Genomic DNA, 11,898 nt, shown 5'->3' with positions numbered 1-11,898 from the left:
TCCAGGAAAGGGTCTGTAGGACTTGGGCCAGGATAGGAAGAGAGAGGGAAAAAGGGAAGAGGTCTGGAGACTGGGCCTGGGCCTGGGCCTGCCACCACTTAGAGGTCAGGGAGACACAGCCAGGGAGACCAGACAGAGGCCAGTGGGGAAGAAGTGAGCCAGGAGAGTGAGGGCTGCCAGGCAAGTGAAGACAGTGTTGCAAAGACAGGGGAGCGGCCAACTGTGACAAGACCTACTGAGAGGTTAAGGCAAGGTCGACAGATAACAACTAAATTTGGCAAATGTACTTGTTCCTGGGCCCATATTCCAAGGATCAAACACAGGAGGCTCCTTGCAGACTCTGGTGCCTCCGCCACATCGCCCAGCACCTGCTCACAGAGCCCCGTCTGAAACTTCCCCTTTGGAGCTAAAAGGAAAAGTATAGGAAAAAATTAGCTGAAGTCTAGGGGAAATTTCTTTCGCTGGAGGAACATACAGTATAGGCTTTGTGTTTTCTGGAGGCGGGAAGGGCAAGCTAAGTTACTATGTCTCACATTTTTTGCTTTGGCTGCCAAGAAGCTCGGAGCCAAATTTGATATTGAATTAATAGAGCATTTTCATTTTTTAAAATTATATTTTTATATTCTTGAGTTTCCATTTCTATTTTTATTTTATCTTCCTGCTCTCATAGGAAGCAATCTTAGCTGCATTGCGAAAAAGGCAGGTATACAAGTTAATTCCACTCATTCAGCAAATATAAGAAAATGGCTTGTACTAGTCAGATCCGTTTTAGTTAGCAATTGACAGTACTAAATTAAGCCAAAAAGTGATATAAAATAAATAGCTGGCTTACCTTACTCAATCATAAAAGGTCAGGGATGTCTGTCCTCAAGGAAGTGCAATCTCTGTGAATGAGGCACAAAGCTGGCCCTCCGAATCCAGCGACCAGTAAGTGACTCTGGAGGGGGCAGGGCAGTGCTCCCAGAATGGAACGGGTTTCAGTGGCTTAACACAGCTCTTTCCCTGATTTCAAAGCCCACAGGCAGGGCTCTCAGGGTCGCAGGACAGTCCAGTGTGAGATGTCCCCATGGTGAGGACCATGTGGGGTCCCTAGGCTCATGGGCCCCCATGGCAGTCCTAAGGGGGGGCTGGCGTCCCCCTTCTTGCTGCCCTCCTTGCTAGGTAGGAGGCAGCCTGTGGGCAGAAGGTGATCTGGGGCTGTGGGTGTTAGGCACTTAACTCAACTTCCAAGGATTGGGAAGTCCACTCCTCTACGTGAAGAGCAAAGCTGCCCGGCCAATGTGGCTCAGTGGTCAGGTGAAAAAGGGGGTGGGGTTTCGGGAACAAGGGGGAGGGTCCAGGTGACCAGACTCAAGTGGTCAAGTGAACAGGGGCCAGGTGGACAGCGGGAAGTGGTCAAGTGGATAAGGCAGGGGGGCCACCTGAATGCGGAGGAGGGTCAAAAGAAGACGAAAAGGCCACAGCTTCCTGTGGTCCGGACTGTGGATGGTAGCAAGAAGGTCCCTGTCCTCAAGGAAAGGCGTGCCCTGTGAATGAGGCAGAAATCTGGCCCTCAGGGCTGGGGACCTGTAAGTGACTCTGGTGGGGGCAGGACAGTGCTCCCAGAATGGAATGGGGTTCCAGGGGCTTAACACAGCTCTTTCCCTGAGTTCAATGCCCACAGGCAGGGCTGTCAGGGTCGCAGGACAGTCCAGTGTGAGATGCCCCCATGGTGGGGATGATGTGGGGTCCGTAGGCTTATGGACCCCCATGGCTGTCTTAAAGGGGGGCTGGTGTCCCCCCTCCTGCTGCCTTCCCCATGGGTGTCGCTGACCTCACTTTTGCCTGGATGGAGGAACTTGAGTCCTGTACTCCGTGTGTGTGTGTGTGTGTGTGTGTGTGTGTGTGTGTCTTAGTCTTCCTCGTTTTATCACCATTTCTCTCTGTCTGCTTCTTTCTTTCTGATAGGAACGTTGGCTGTAGGCAGTGCCAGGAAAGGGGCAGCTAAAATTTGTGGGGTAGACTATCTAAGAGGAGGAACCTACCCAGAGAAAGCGCTCAAATGCTGCAGAGGAGCCCCCCTGAACTTTGGGGGGAATATCATCTGTGCAGGCACAGGGTGAAACCCCACAAGCTGGACAAGAAGCCTGCCAAGAGAACCACCACTGCCCCGGCCAGTGTGGCTCGGTTCTTAGGCATTGTCCCTCTCCCTAAAATAATCAATCTTTTTAAAAATGTGTTATATACATTAATAGAATATCTCTCAGCCTTAGAAATAAAGAAAAGTATGCCTGGCCAGCCTGGCTCAGTGGTTGAGCTGTCAACCTATGAACCAGGAGGTCACAGTTCGATTCCCAGTCAGGGCACATGCCTAGTTATGAGCTTGATCCCCAGTGTGGGGCGTGCAGGAGGCATCTGATCAATGATTCTCTCTCATCATTGATGTTTCTATCTCTCTCCCCTCTCTCTTCCTCTCTGAAATCAATAAAAACACATTTTAAAAAATAAAGAAAATTATGACACATGCTACAACATGGAAGAACCTTGAAGACATTATGCTAAGTAAAATGAGCCAGACACATAAGATAAATATTATATTACTAGAGGCCTGCTGTTCAGTCATTTGGTCGTCCCTCACTGACCCCCTTGCTGGCCTGGTTGCCCCACACAGCCTGCTGTTCAGTCATTTGGTCATCCCTCACTCAACCCCCTGCTGGCCTTGTCAGCCCTCGAGCCTTCTGTTTGGTCATTCGTACAGTTGTTTCGGTCATGATGGACCCTGGTTTTTTATACATTAGGATTCCACTTACCTCAGATACATGGAATAGTCAAAGACATAGAGACAGGAAGTAGAACAATGGTTGCCAGGGGCTGTGGGAGAGAAGAATGGGGGTTAGTGTTTAATGGGGACAGAGGTTCAGTTTGGGGTGATGAAAAGTTGTGGAGATGGATGGTGGTGGTGGTGGTTGCACAACAATGTGAAAGACTTCAGGTCACAGGGCAAGGGGATTCAAACGCAAGGAGACAAGGACAGTCACAAGATTAACTTTGAGCCTAGAAAGGTGGATCTGGCCCCGCAGCAGGGCCAGAGGCAGGGTGGCCAGTGAGGAGTTTGTTGGAATAATTCAGGCAACAAATGATGGAACGAGTGTTGACAGAGCAGCATCATTTACCGGAGGCTTCGGAGCAAGGCACCATTCCGAATCGTTTTATGGTTTCTGCTAGCCGAGTGGTTCTCAACCCTGGCTGGGAGGCTTTATGTACAATGCCTGGGCCTCCAGCCAGTTAGCTCAGAATCTCTGGAGATGGGCTAGGGTATCAGTCACCTTCACAGTTCCCAGCGATTCCAGTGTGTGGTCAGGGTGAGAACTCCTGCCCGCACCAAAGGTCAAGGACCAGGGGCCCGGGACTAAGTCCATTCACAGCCGAACTGATCCTGTCACAAAATCAGTGGTCAACAGATCCCTGTAATATCAGGTAACCCTTACAAGGACCCTATTATCATGTCCATTTATAATAAGGAAACTGAGGCACAGAGAGTCAGGTTATCTGTTTAAAGTCCCAGGCTGATGGGTGGAGGGTGTGTGTGTGCTAGAATTAAAATACAAAGAGTCTCATCCCAAAGCCCACACTCAGGTGGGTGCTCTGTTCCCTTGGGTGTAGCAGCGAGGTGAATCCCTGGGGGATCAGACCAAATGGGTGATGAAGTGGAGCCTTCTGAGGAGGAATGGAAGGCCCAGGCACCCACCGCATCATCGGTCCCTCCACCCCCAAGCTGATGGGCTTTCTTGTAAAATGAGAGGTGACTCCAGACAGAGGCGGTGGACAGAGGTAGGAAACCCACAAGGCGGAAACAAAACTCAGAACTTAAGAGCAGGGGAAGGTGAAACCAGCCCCCCGCCCCCCCTACACACACCAGGGCAGGAGGAGGGAGAGAATCTGTGGCTGGAAACAAGAGCAACACCACACACACACACACACACACACACACACTCACACACACTCACACACGCACACACACGCACACGCACACACACACGCACACACACACGCGGCGCACACACACACTCACACACACACACTCACACACACACTCTCACACACACACACGCACGCACACACGCACACACACACGCACACACACACGCACACACACACACGCACACACACGCACACACGCACACGCACACACACGCGCACACACACACGCACACACACACGCGCACACACACACACACACACACACTCTCTCTCTCTCACTCATTCACTCACTCGCTCACTCAAATGGCCAGAGCCCTGGCCGCCTCCCTGTTCCTGGAACTTCCCTGTCCCCTATCCGTTTTCTCTTCCTCCATAGCCCGACATTAAGCGGATGTGCATGTGTTTGCTGTCTGCCCGTTACCCCGCCCCAACTAGCATGGAAGCCCTGTGTGAGCAGGTTGACCAGTTCTTCCATGCTCTTCTCCCCGAGCCCAGTACAGCGCTTGGCACAGAGGAGGTGCTCAGGAAATATTTGTTGAGTGAGTGAATCAAGAAAACACATATGACCCTATGCAGGCCACTATTTACCTGTTCTTATAGGACACCGCGTAGGTACAGTGGTTCTCAACCTTCCTAATGCCGTGACCCTTTAATACAGTTCCTCATGTTGTGGTGACCCCCAATTTCATTGTTACAAATTGAACATAATTAAAGCATAGTGATTAATCACAAAAACAATATGTAATTATATATGTGTTTTCCGGTGGTCTTAGGCGACCCCTGTGAAAGGGTCGTTCGACCCCCAAAGGGGTCGCGACCCACAGGTTGAGAACCGCTGGTCTAGGAGGATAAATTGGTTTAGCCTATTTTGGAAGACAATTGGCAATGTTTTGGGGTTTTTTTCTCTTTAAACATGGGGTGCATAGACTTGAGCAACCCATGCTCCGTGGTGTGGGGCACTCCATGTATCACCGGGGTCCAAAAAACCTCCCTTTAATATGGACTTGCCCTTCAGCCCATCCCAACCCTATTCCTGCTCCCAGTCCCTCTGTGTGGCTAACACATGTCCTTCCAACTGCTTTCCACATTTGTCGGCCACAGAGGCACATGGACCGGTGCTTCCCGGGTGCCAGGTGCCGTGCTGAGCACTTTGTGTCAGATCGCATTTAACCACCTGTCCCTGGAGGAGATGCCCTTCTTATATGAGGAAACTGAGAGCTTCGGTCACAGAGTAAGTGGCAGAATATACAGGAGTATTGTGTTCTCTGTTTGTAGTTTCCATAAACGCTGCTGTGCTAGATCTTGTCCTGCCTTTTTCTGTTTTTCACTCAACACTATGCATTTAAGCTTTGTCCACATTGCCGTCGGCCATGCGTTCCCCAGTGATGGGCCCCTCCAGCCTCCCAGTCTTCGCCACTTCAAACCGTGCCGAAGACACGCCTTCCTACGTGGAGAGCTTTTCCCAAGGAGTGGAACTGCCAGGGGACACTCGGCTGCCAACCTGCCCTTTCGAACATGCCTGCTAGTTTACATTCCCCTCCTTCCCCCATGAACACCACGCCGCCATTTCCCACCTCCCCACCAGCCATCGGGTTATCTGACTTCCTATTCTTGCCAACCTGATGGGTGTCATGTCGGACCTTGTATTTGCTTTTTTTTTTTAATCCTCACCCATGGATATTTTTCCATTGAATTTCAGAGCGAGTAGAAGAGAGAGGGAAAGACAGAGAGAAATATCGATGTGAGAGAAACACATGGATTGGTTGCCTCCTGCACGTGCCCCGACCAGGGTCCAGGCCGGGGAGAAGCCTGCAACCGAGGTATGTGCCCTTGACCAAAATTGAACTCGTGACCCTTTGGTCCACAGTCTGACACTCTATCCACTAAGCACACCGGCTAGGACAGCAGTTCTCAACCTGTGGGTCGAACGACCCTTTCACAGGGGTCACCTAAGACTATCAGAAAACACATATATAATTACATATTGTTTTCATGATTAATCACTATGCTTTAATTATGTTCAATTTGTAACAATGAAATTGGGGGTCACCACAACATGAGGAACTGTATTTTTTTCCACTTATTTTTATTTTTTATTTTTTTTAAATAAATCTTTATTGTTCAGATTATTACAGTTGTTCCCCCTTTCCCCCGCCCCATAGCTCCCCTCCACCCAGTTCCCACCTCACCTCTGCCCTTACCCCTCCCCCCCCCACTGTCCTCATCCATAGGTGTACGCTTTTTGTTGCCAGGTCATACACATGGAAAATGTAGCTATTTCCATCCACGATGTGTCCCTGTGTTCGGCCTCACAGGGACCGTCTCAGCCTCGCAGGGGCCGTCGCAGCCTCCCAGGGACCGTCTCAGCCTCCCAGGGACCGTCTCAGCCTCGCAGGGGCCATCTCAGCCTCACAGGGGGTGCCGAATCCCATGTTGGGGGTGAAGGTGCGAGACAGAAGCTCCTCTCGCTGTCTCTCCTGCTGCTCCCTTGCGTATCACCGATGCTGGAAGTTTCTGAGAGCAGTCTGCAGGTGCTGGACATCATACTTTAACTGGTCAACATGAAGTTTGGCATTCTGTCTTTTGTTGGGTGGCTCCTTGCTGGATGAAATCTCCAGGTGTTCTTGCTGGCTGAATATCTGGTATGCTTGCTTGGATTTCGTTTTCTACTAAGTGCACAGACTGCTTGTCTGCTGTCTCCCAGCATCCCATGTGAGACTGGATCTGGTGGACCTGTTTGTGAGTTTGCTGGTACAGCGGTTCCATGTTGCCGGCCCAGCCTGGTCCGGTTCTGGCTTCCTCCGAACCTGATTCTGCTTCTTGAGTGTGTCCCTTCTGGGTGCGATGAGTTGAAATCTACAGTTTGTTGGGTTAAGCTGCAAAAGCGCAGGTGGTTCCTTTTGTGCCACTGGCACAGCTTGGGCGGGGATGTAAATTGAGTAGGGCAGGGTCTCAGGGAATCACCAGGGCGGAGCAAACAACAATGGCATCTCCACAACTCATTGCCTCTCCGTGACTCCACAAGGCCGTCCTGCCTCTCCCCGTAGGGGTCTGGGACCTCAGAATCCCGCCCCAAACAAGCTCAGTGGATTCAACAGTTTGTAACCCCTTTCAATTGAAAAAACTGCGCATCCAGTTGCAGCCTGCCTGGCGCGAGACTCCGTACCTCCGTTCTTAGCGCCTCTGCATATCCTACTCAGTCTCAATGCTCTTCTTTCTTTCCTTCCAGTTGTAGAGCTTCCACTGGGCCAGCTTTCCCATGGTTCTGAATGATAGCTGTTTTGTCTTATAGTTGGTATTTTCAATGTTGTTGTGGGAGGCAGCACGCACAGGTCTGTACCTTACGCCGCCATCTTGGTTCATGAGGAACTGTATTAAAGAGTCTCGGCATTAGGAAGGTTGAGAACCACTGGGCTAGGCGGACCTTGTATTTTCCTTTGCAGCTCTCTGATTACTGGGGTGGGTGCAGAAATCTTATTTGAACATGTGCACGCACACAAAATAGGAAGGACGTGATTTCACAATGAAGATAATTCACTCCGATGATGGAAGGTCAGCGTCACACAGCCCTGCCCCACTCCCCAGCTACAAGGAGCCCCCTGAGAGAGTCCAGAGCCACATGACACGCTCACCAGAAGCTGTGCCCCAGGAGGAGGGACCAGGCCCCTATGACCCAAGTGCCACTCCTCTGCCACAGAGCTCACAGCCTAGAAGAGTGGGACCTTGGTCCCATCCATGTCCTGGGTCAAGCCTACATACCTGAGAACAGATGGGAGGGGGTGCCTCAGGTAGGGGAGTCTGTTAGCTCCACCCCTCACACTCACACTGGACACCCCCCTCCGCCCCCAGACCTGTGTACAGCCCCTGCCTGTCTCTGGACCAAAGAGCAAATTCAGGCCACTCATCTCACTTTCAGAGCCACAGTAAAATGGGAGTGATGACAGCTCTCCTAGAAGAGGGCGATGCACTCGCCCTACCCAGAAACCCAGTGGGAGGGTGTACCAATAGCCCCCGCTGACTGATGTGGTGAAGCCACATGGTCACACTGGTGCTGAAGCAGGCCATCTCACACCTCCAGGCCAGTGGATGGCAGGCCAGGTCACTCCATCCCTCAACTCTCCTTCCCCTCCTCCCCCAGCCACTGGGGCAGGTGTGGGGGAGGAGTACCTCCTACTCAGTACCTCCTACTCGGACCCTACTGCCTTCTTCCCCTCCACCCTTTTTTCCTTGTGGCTTCTGGGGCCCTGAGGGGCTGCCAGTGCCACAGGACACCCCTCAGCCAAGGCAGGCCCAAAAGAGGGCTGGAGTTGGGCCCTTGTGTGGTGCCTGAGGAAGTGGGAATCAGGGGAGCCCAGAGGGAAACCCGGATAGAATCACATCAAACCCTCCAGGCCTTTGCCCTCAATGCCCCTCCCTGGAGCCCTCTCCCCAGTTTTCTGGCCCTCCCATCCTCCCTTAATGGGGCTTTCTCCTTAAACCTCACCTTATCAGTCTCCCTGAAACCCTGTATAGACTGGCTGGGGCCACTTGTCCTGCCCGGGACTCCCCACTCTTCCCTTACGATGCTTTATTTTCCCCAGGACACGTATCACCTCCGACACACTATTTAACTTCCTTATTGTGTTTCTCCCCCATCAGAAATAAACCCTGAGAACATCGCTACCTAGAAGTGTCTCCATAGATAAAAATTTTATGAGAGTATCATAAACATGCATGCATCTAAAGTGTGCAGCTTAATATATTTTTCTATCAAACCACCACTCAGTTCAAGGTATAGAACATTTCCAGAAGGCTCCTCGTGCCCCCTCCTAGTCAACCCCCATCCGGAAGTAACCATTTATTATTATTACTAGAGGCCTGGTGCAAGAAAATTCATGCACTGAGGGTGGGGGGAGTGGTCCCTCAACCCAGCCTGCCTCCTCTCAGTCTGGGAGCCATCAGGGGATGTCCTACTGACGGCTTAGGCCCTAGGCCCTTGCAGCCGCTGTGGCTTTGTCTGGATGGACGTCCGGAAGACGTCTGCTCTAATTAGCATATTACCCTTTTATTAGTATAGATTATTTTAGTCCTCACCAGAGGATATTTTTCCATTGATTTTTAGAGAGCGTGGAAGAGAGAGGAAAAGACAGAAATTTTGATGTGAAACACATCAATTGGTTGTCAGAACCTGAAGTAACTATTATACTGACTTCTATACCCATGAATTAGTTTCACCTGTCCCTGAATTTCATGTAAATGAACAATGTCTCAGTGTGTACATTTTTTTTTTTTTTCTGGCAGGACTTTGGCAAAGGGATTGTTGACAGGTGTAATAGCAAGGGCAGCCAGCCAGCCAGGGAGGTGGCACCCTGGAAACAGACCATCCAAGGTCTCCACGGTGTGTACTCTTGTGTTTGGCTTCTTTTGCTCAACATAACATCTGCAGGATTCACCCAGGATGTTGTAAGACTGGTTTGTTCTTTTTTGTTCTTGTTGTTAATCCTCACCCAAGGATATTTTTCCATTGATTTTTTAAAAAATATGTTTTTACTGATTTCAGAGAGGATAGAAACATCAATGATGAGAAACAATGATCTGCTGCCTCCTGCATGCCCCCTACTGGGGATTGAGCTCGCAACCGGGACATGTGCCCTTGACTGGAATTGAACCCATTCGCAGGCTGACTTTATCCATTGAGCCAAACCAGCTAGGGCTCCCCAACCCCATTGACTTCTTTTGAGAGAGTGGAAGGAAGGGGGAGACACTGATTGGTTGCCTCCTGCAGGCACCCTACCAGGGCTGGGGATTGAGCCTGCAACCCAGGTACGTGCCCTTGACTGGAATCCAACTCAGGATCCTTCAGTCCAAGGGCCGATGCTCTATCCACGGAGCCAAACTGGCTAGGGCCTGGCTCCTTGTTTATTGCTGTTCTGTGAAGCAACATCCTACCACTGATTTACCCGTGCTCTTGCTGATAGGCATTCGGGCTGGTTTCCACTGGGGACTATGAGCATTCTGGTGTGTCTTGCGGTGGACGTGTGCCTCAGGGGGACTGCTGCATGGCAGGACAGCGTATATTAAGACTCAGTGAGAAACCGTTTTCTAAGGTGGTCGCACCAACTGATATTCCCACCAACAGCTTGAGTTTGGGAGTCGCCACCTCCTCTGCAGCACTTGGTGGCATCAGACCTCATAGTGTTCGGTGTGAGACCGTATCTCATTTCCCTGCAGAGTGATGGCGTTGACGCTCAGTAAACGTTTGCTGGATGAATCCTTAGATGGGCTGTGGAGAGAGGCTCTCCACTTGGCAGGGACGGTGGGATAACCTTCACATGACGATCAAGGCCCCTGACTCCCACACTGGCCTCAGAAGCTGCCCCATTTCACACACTAGTCACACTTACACTCTGGCGTGCAGCCGAGGCAGGCTGAGACATTCAGACAAGACTTGGCTCTTCAATGATAGAGAATAAAGAACTACATTCATCCGGCCCCAGGTGGAGCTCTGCAGATGGGGTAGTCACAGGCTGCCCCGTCAGTGCCAGTGGTGCCCACAGGGCAGAGCCATCTTCCCCCACTCCCAGGAGGCACTCAGAGGCCGGACCCAGCCTGGAGCACTGTCTGCCCGGCCCCTGTCCTCTGACTGCAGAAGCTGCACTCCTAACACTTGGCCGAGGACACGTCAAGCCCTTCCCGGCTGCCCATGAGGTCCTGCACCAGAACCTGGCTGGTCAGTCACTCAGGTTGGCTAGACCACCTTTCCTAACCTCCGCCAGAGAGAACCGTGTGACCTTTCCAATGGGAGGTGAAAGAGGTGACAGGGTCACTCCCAGTCCTGGGCTAGAAAAATCGCCGTGGGTCTGAGCTTTCCGCTTCCGCAGTGACCTTGGACGTCATGGGTGGAGGATGATGAGGCCACAAGACAGAGCGAGCCTGGGCCCTCAAGTCCCTCTTGGAGAAGTACTGCCCACTGATCAGATAAATCCCACTATGAACCTTACATGAACACGAAATAAGTTCCACTGCATTTGAGCCTGTATTTTGAGTTTGTTACATCAGCCCTTGTCCCTAACTAATAGGTTCTACCAGCATAAATAGTACAGTATATGTAACTAACAAAGGTAACAACTAGCCCCATTTTACAGATGAAGAAACTGAACACAGAGAAGCTACAGAACTTGTTTGAGGTTAGTAAGTGAAGAGGCCAGGATTTGAACCTGGGGCCTGGTTCTAGAGGTTCCACTCCTAAGCACTCTGCTAAGGCGGAACCCATGAGCCCCTGGCCATCTCACCCTCACCCGCGCCTCCTTGACACTTTTGCCCATGAAGATGCTACACACACCACAGGTTGAATAGAGGAGAAGTGTTTTCCCAAAAGAAAGCAGGGGCACTGTGTTCAGAGGGCGAGCAGATGAGAGGCAGACAGAAGCCACACGCCCCCATACTCCAGCGGCCTGGGCCCATCCACGCCAACCAGCAGCCTCCCATTTCACACAAGTCAGACACTTCTGGGAAAAACTCAATACCGCCATCCTCCTACCTAAACCGCACTCTCCCTGTCAGGCCGTGGTCCCCTTGGACACTCCCCACCTCACTCCATTAATTCTCCCCCATCCTGTCCCTTCACCCCTCCCTCACTGCAAGCCTGCATTTCCACCATCTTAAAAACAGAAACAAAAACTTCCCTCCTCCTCCCTCTGAGCCACTGCTCTCTCATCTCTACTTCATAGCCCTGAGCAGTTGCTTCAGCTCACCTGTTTCTCACCTCCTGCTTCCCTGCCTCACCACACGAGCCACCGAGGCAGCTCTGGCAGAGGCTGGCCTGCAGCCTGCAGGTGTCCTGCGATCCACAGCTGGCCTCTCCTTCCTCCCAGACCCAGGGGTGGGCACTACCAATGGATCCTGTCTCCTTTGATGGAGCGAGGTCACCTACTCTCTAGGCCCTACACCCAGTACCAC

The sequence above is a fragment of the Myotis yumanensis genome, unplaced genomic scaffold (genome assembly GCF_028538775.1).
Source record: "Myotis yumanensis isolate MYYU_CA2020_CCGP unplaced genomic scaffold, mMyoYum1.0.hap1 SCAF_10, whole genome shotgun sequence".
NCBI classification, from domain to species: domain Eukaryota; kingdom Metazoa; phylum Chordata; class Mammalia; order Chiroptera; family Vespertilionidae; genus Myotis; species Myotis yumanensis.
Note: the sequence above shows the minus strand (reverse complement) of the source record.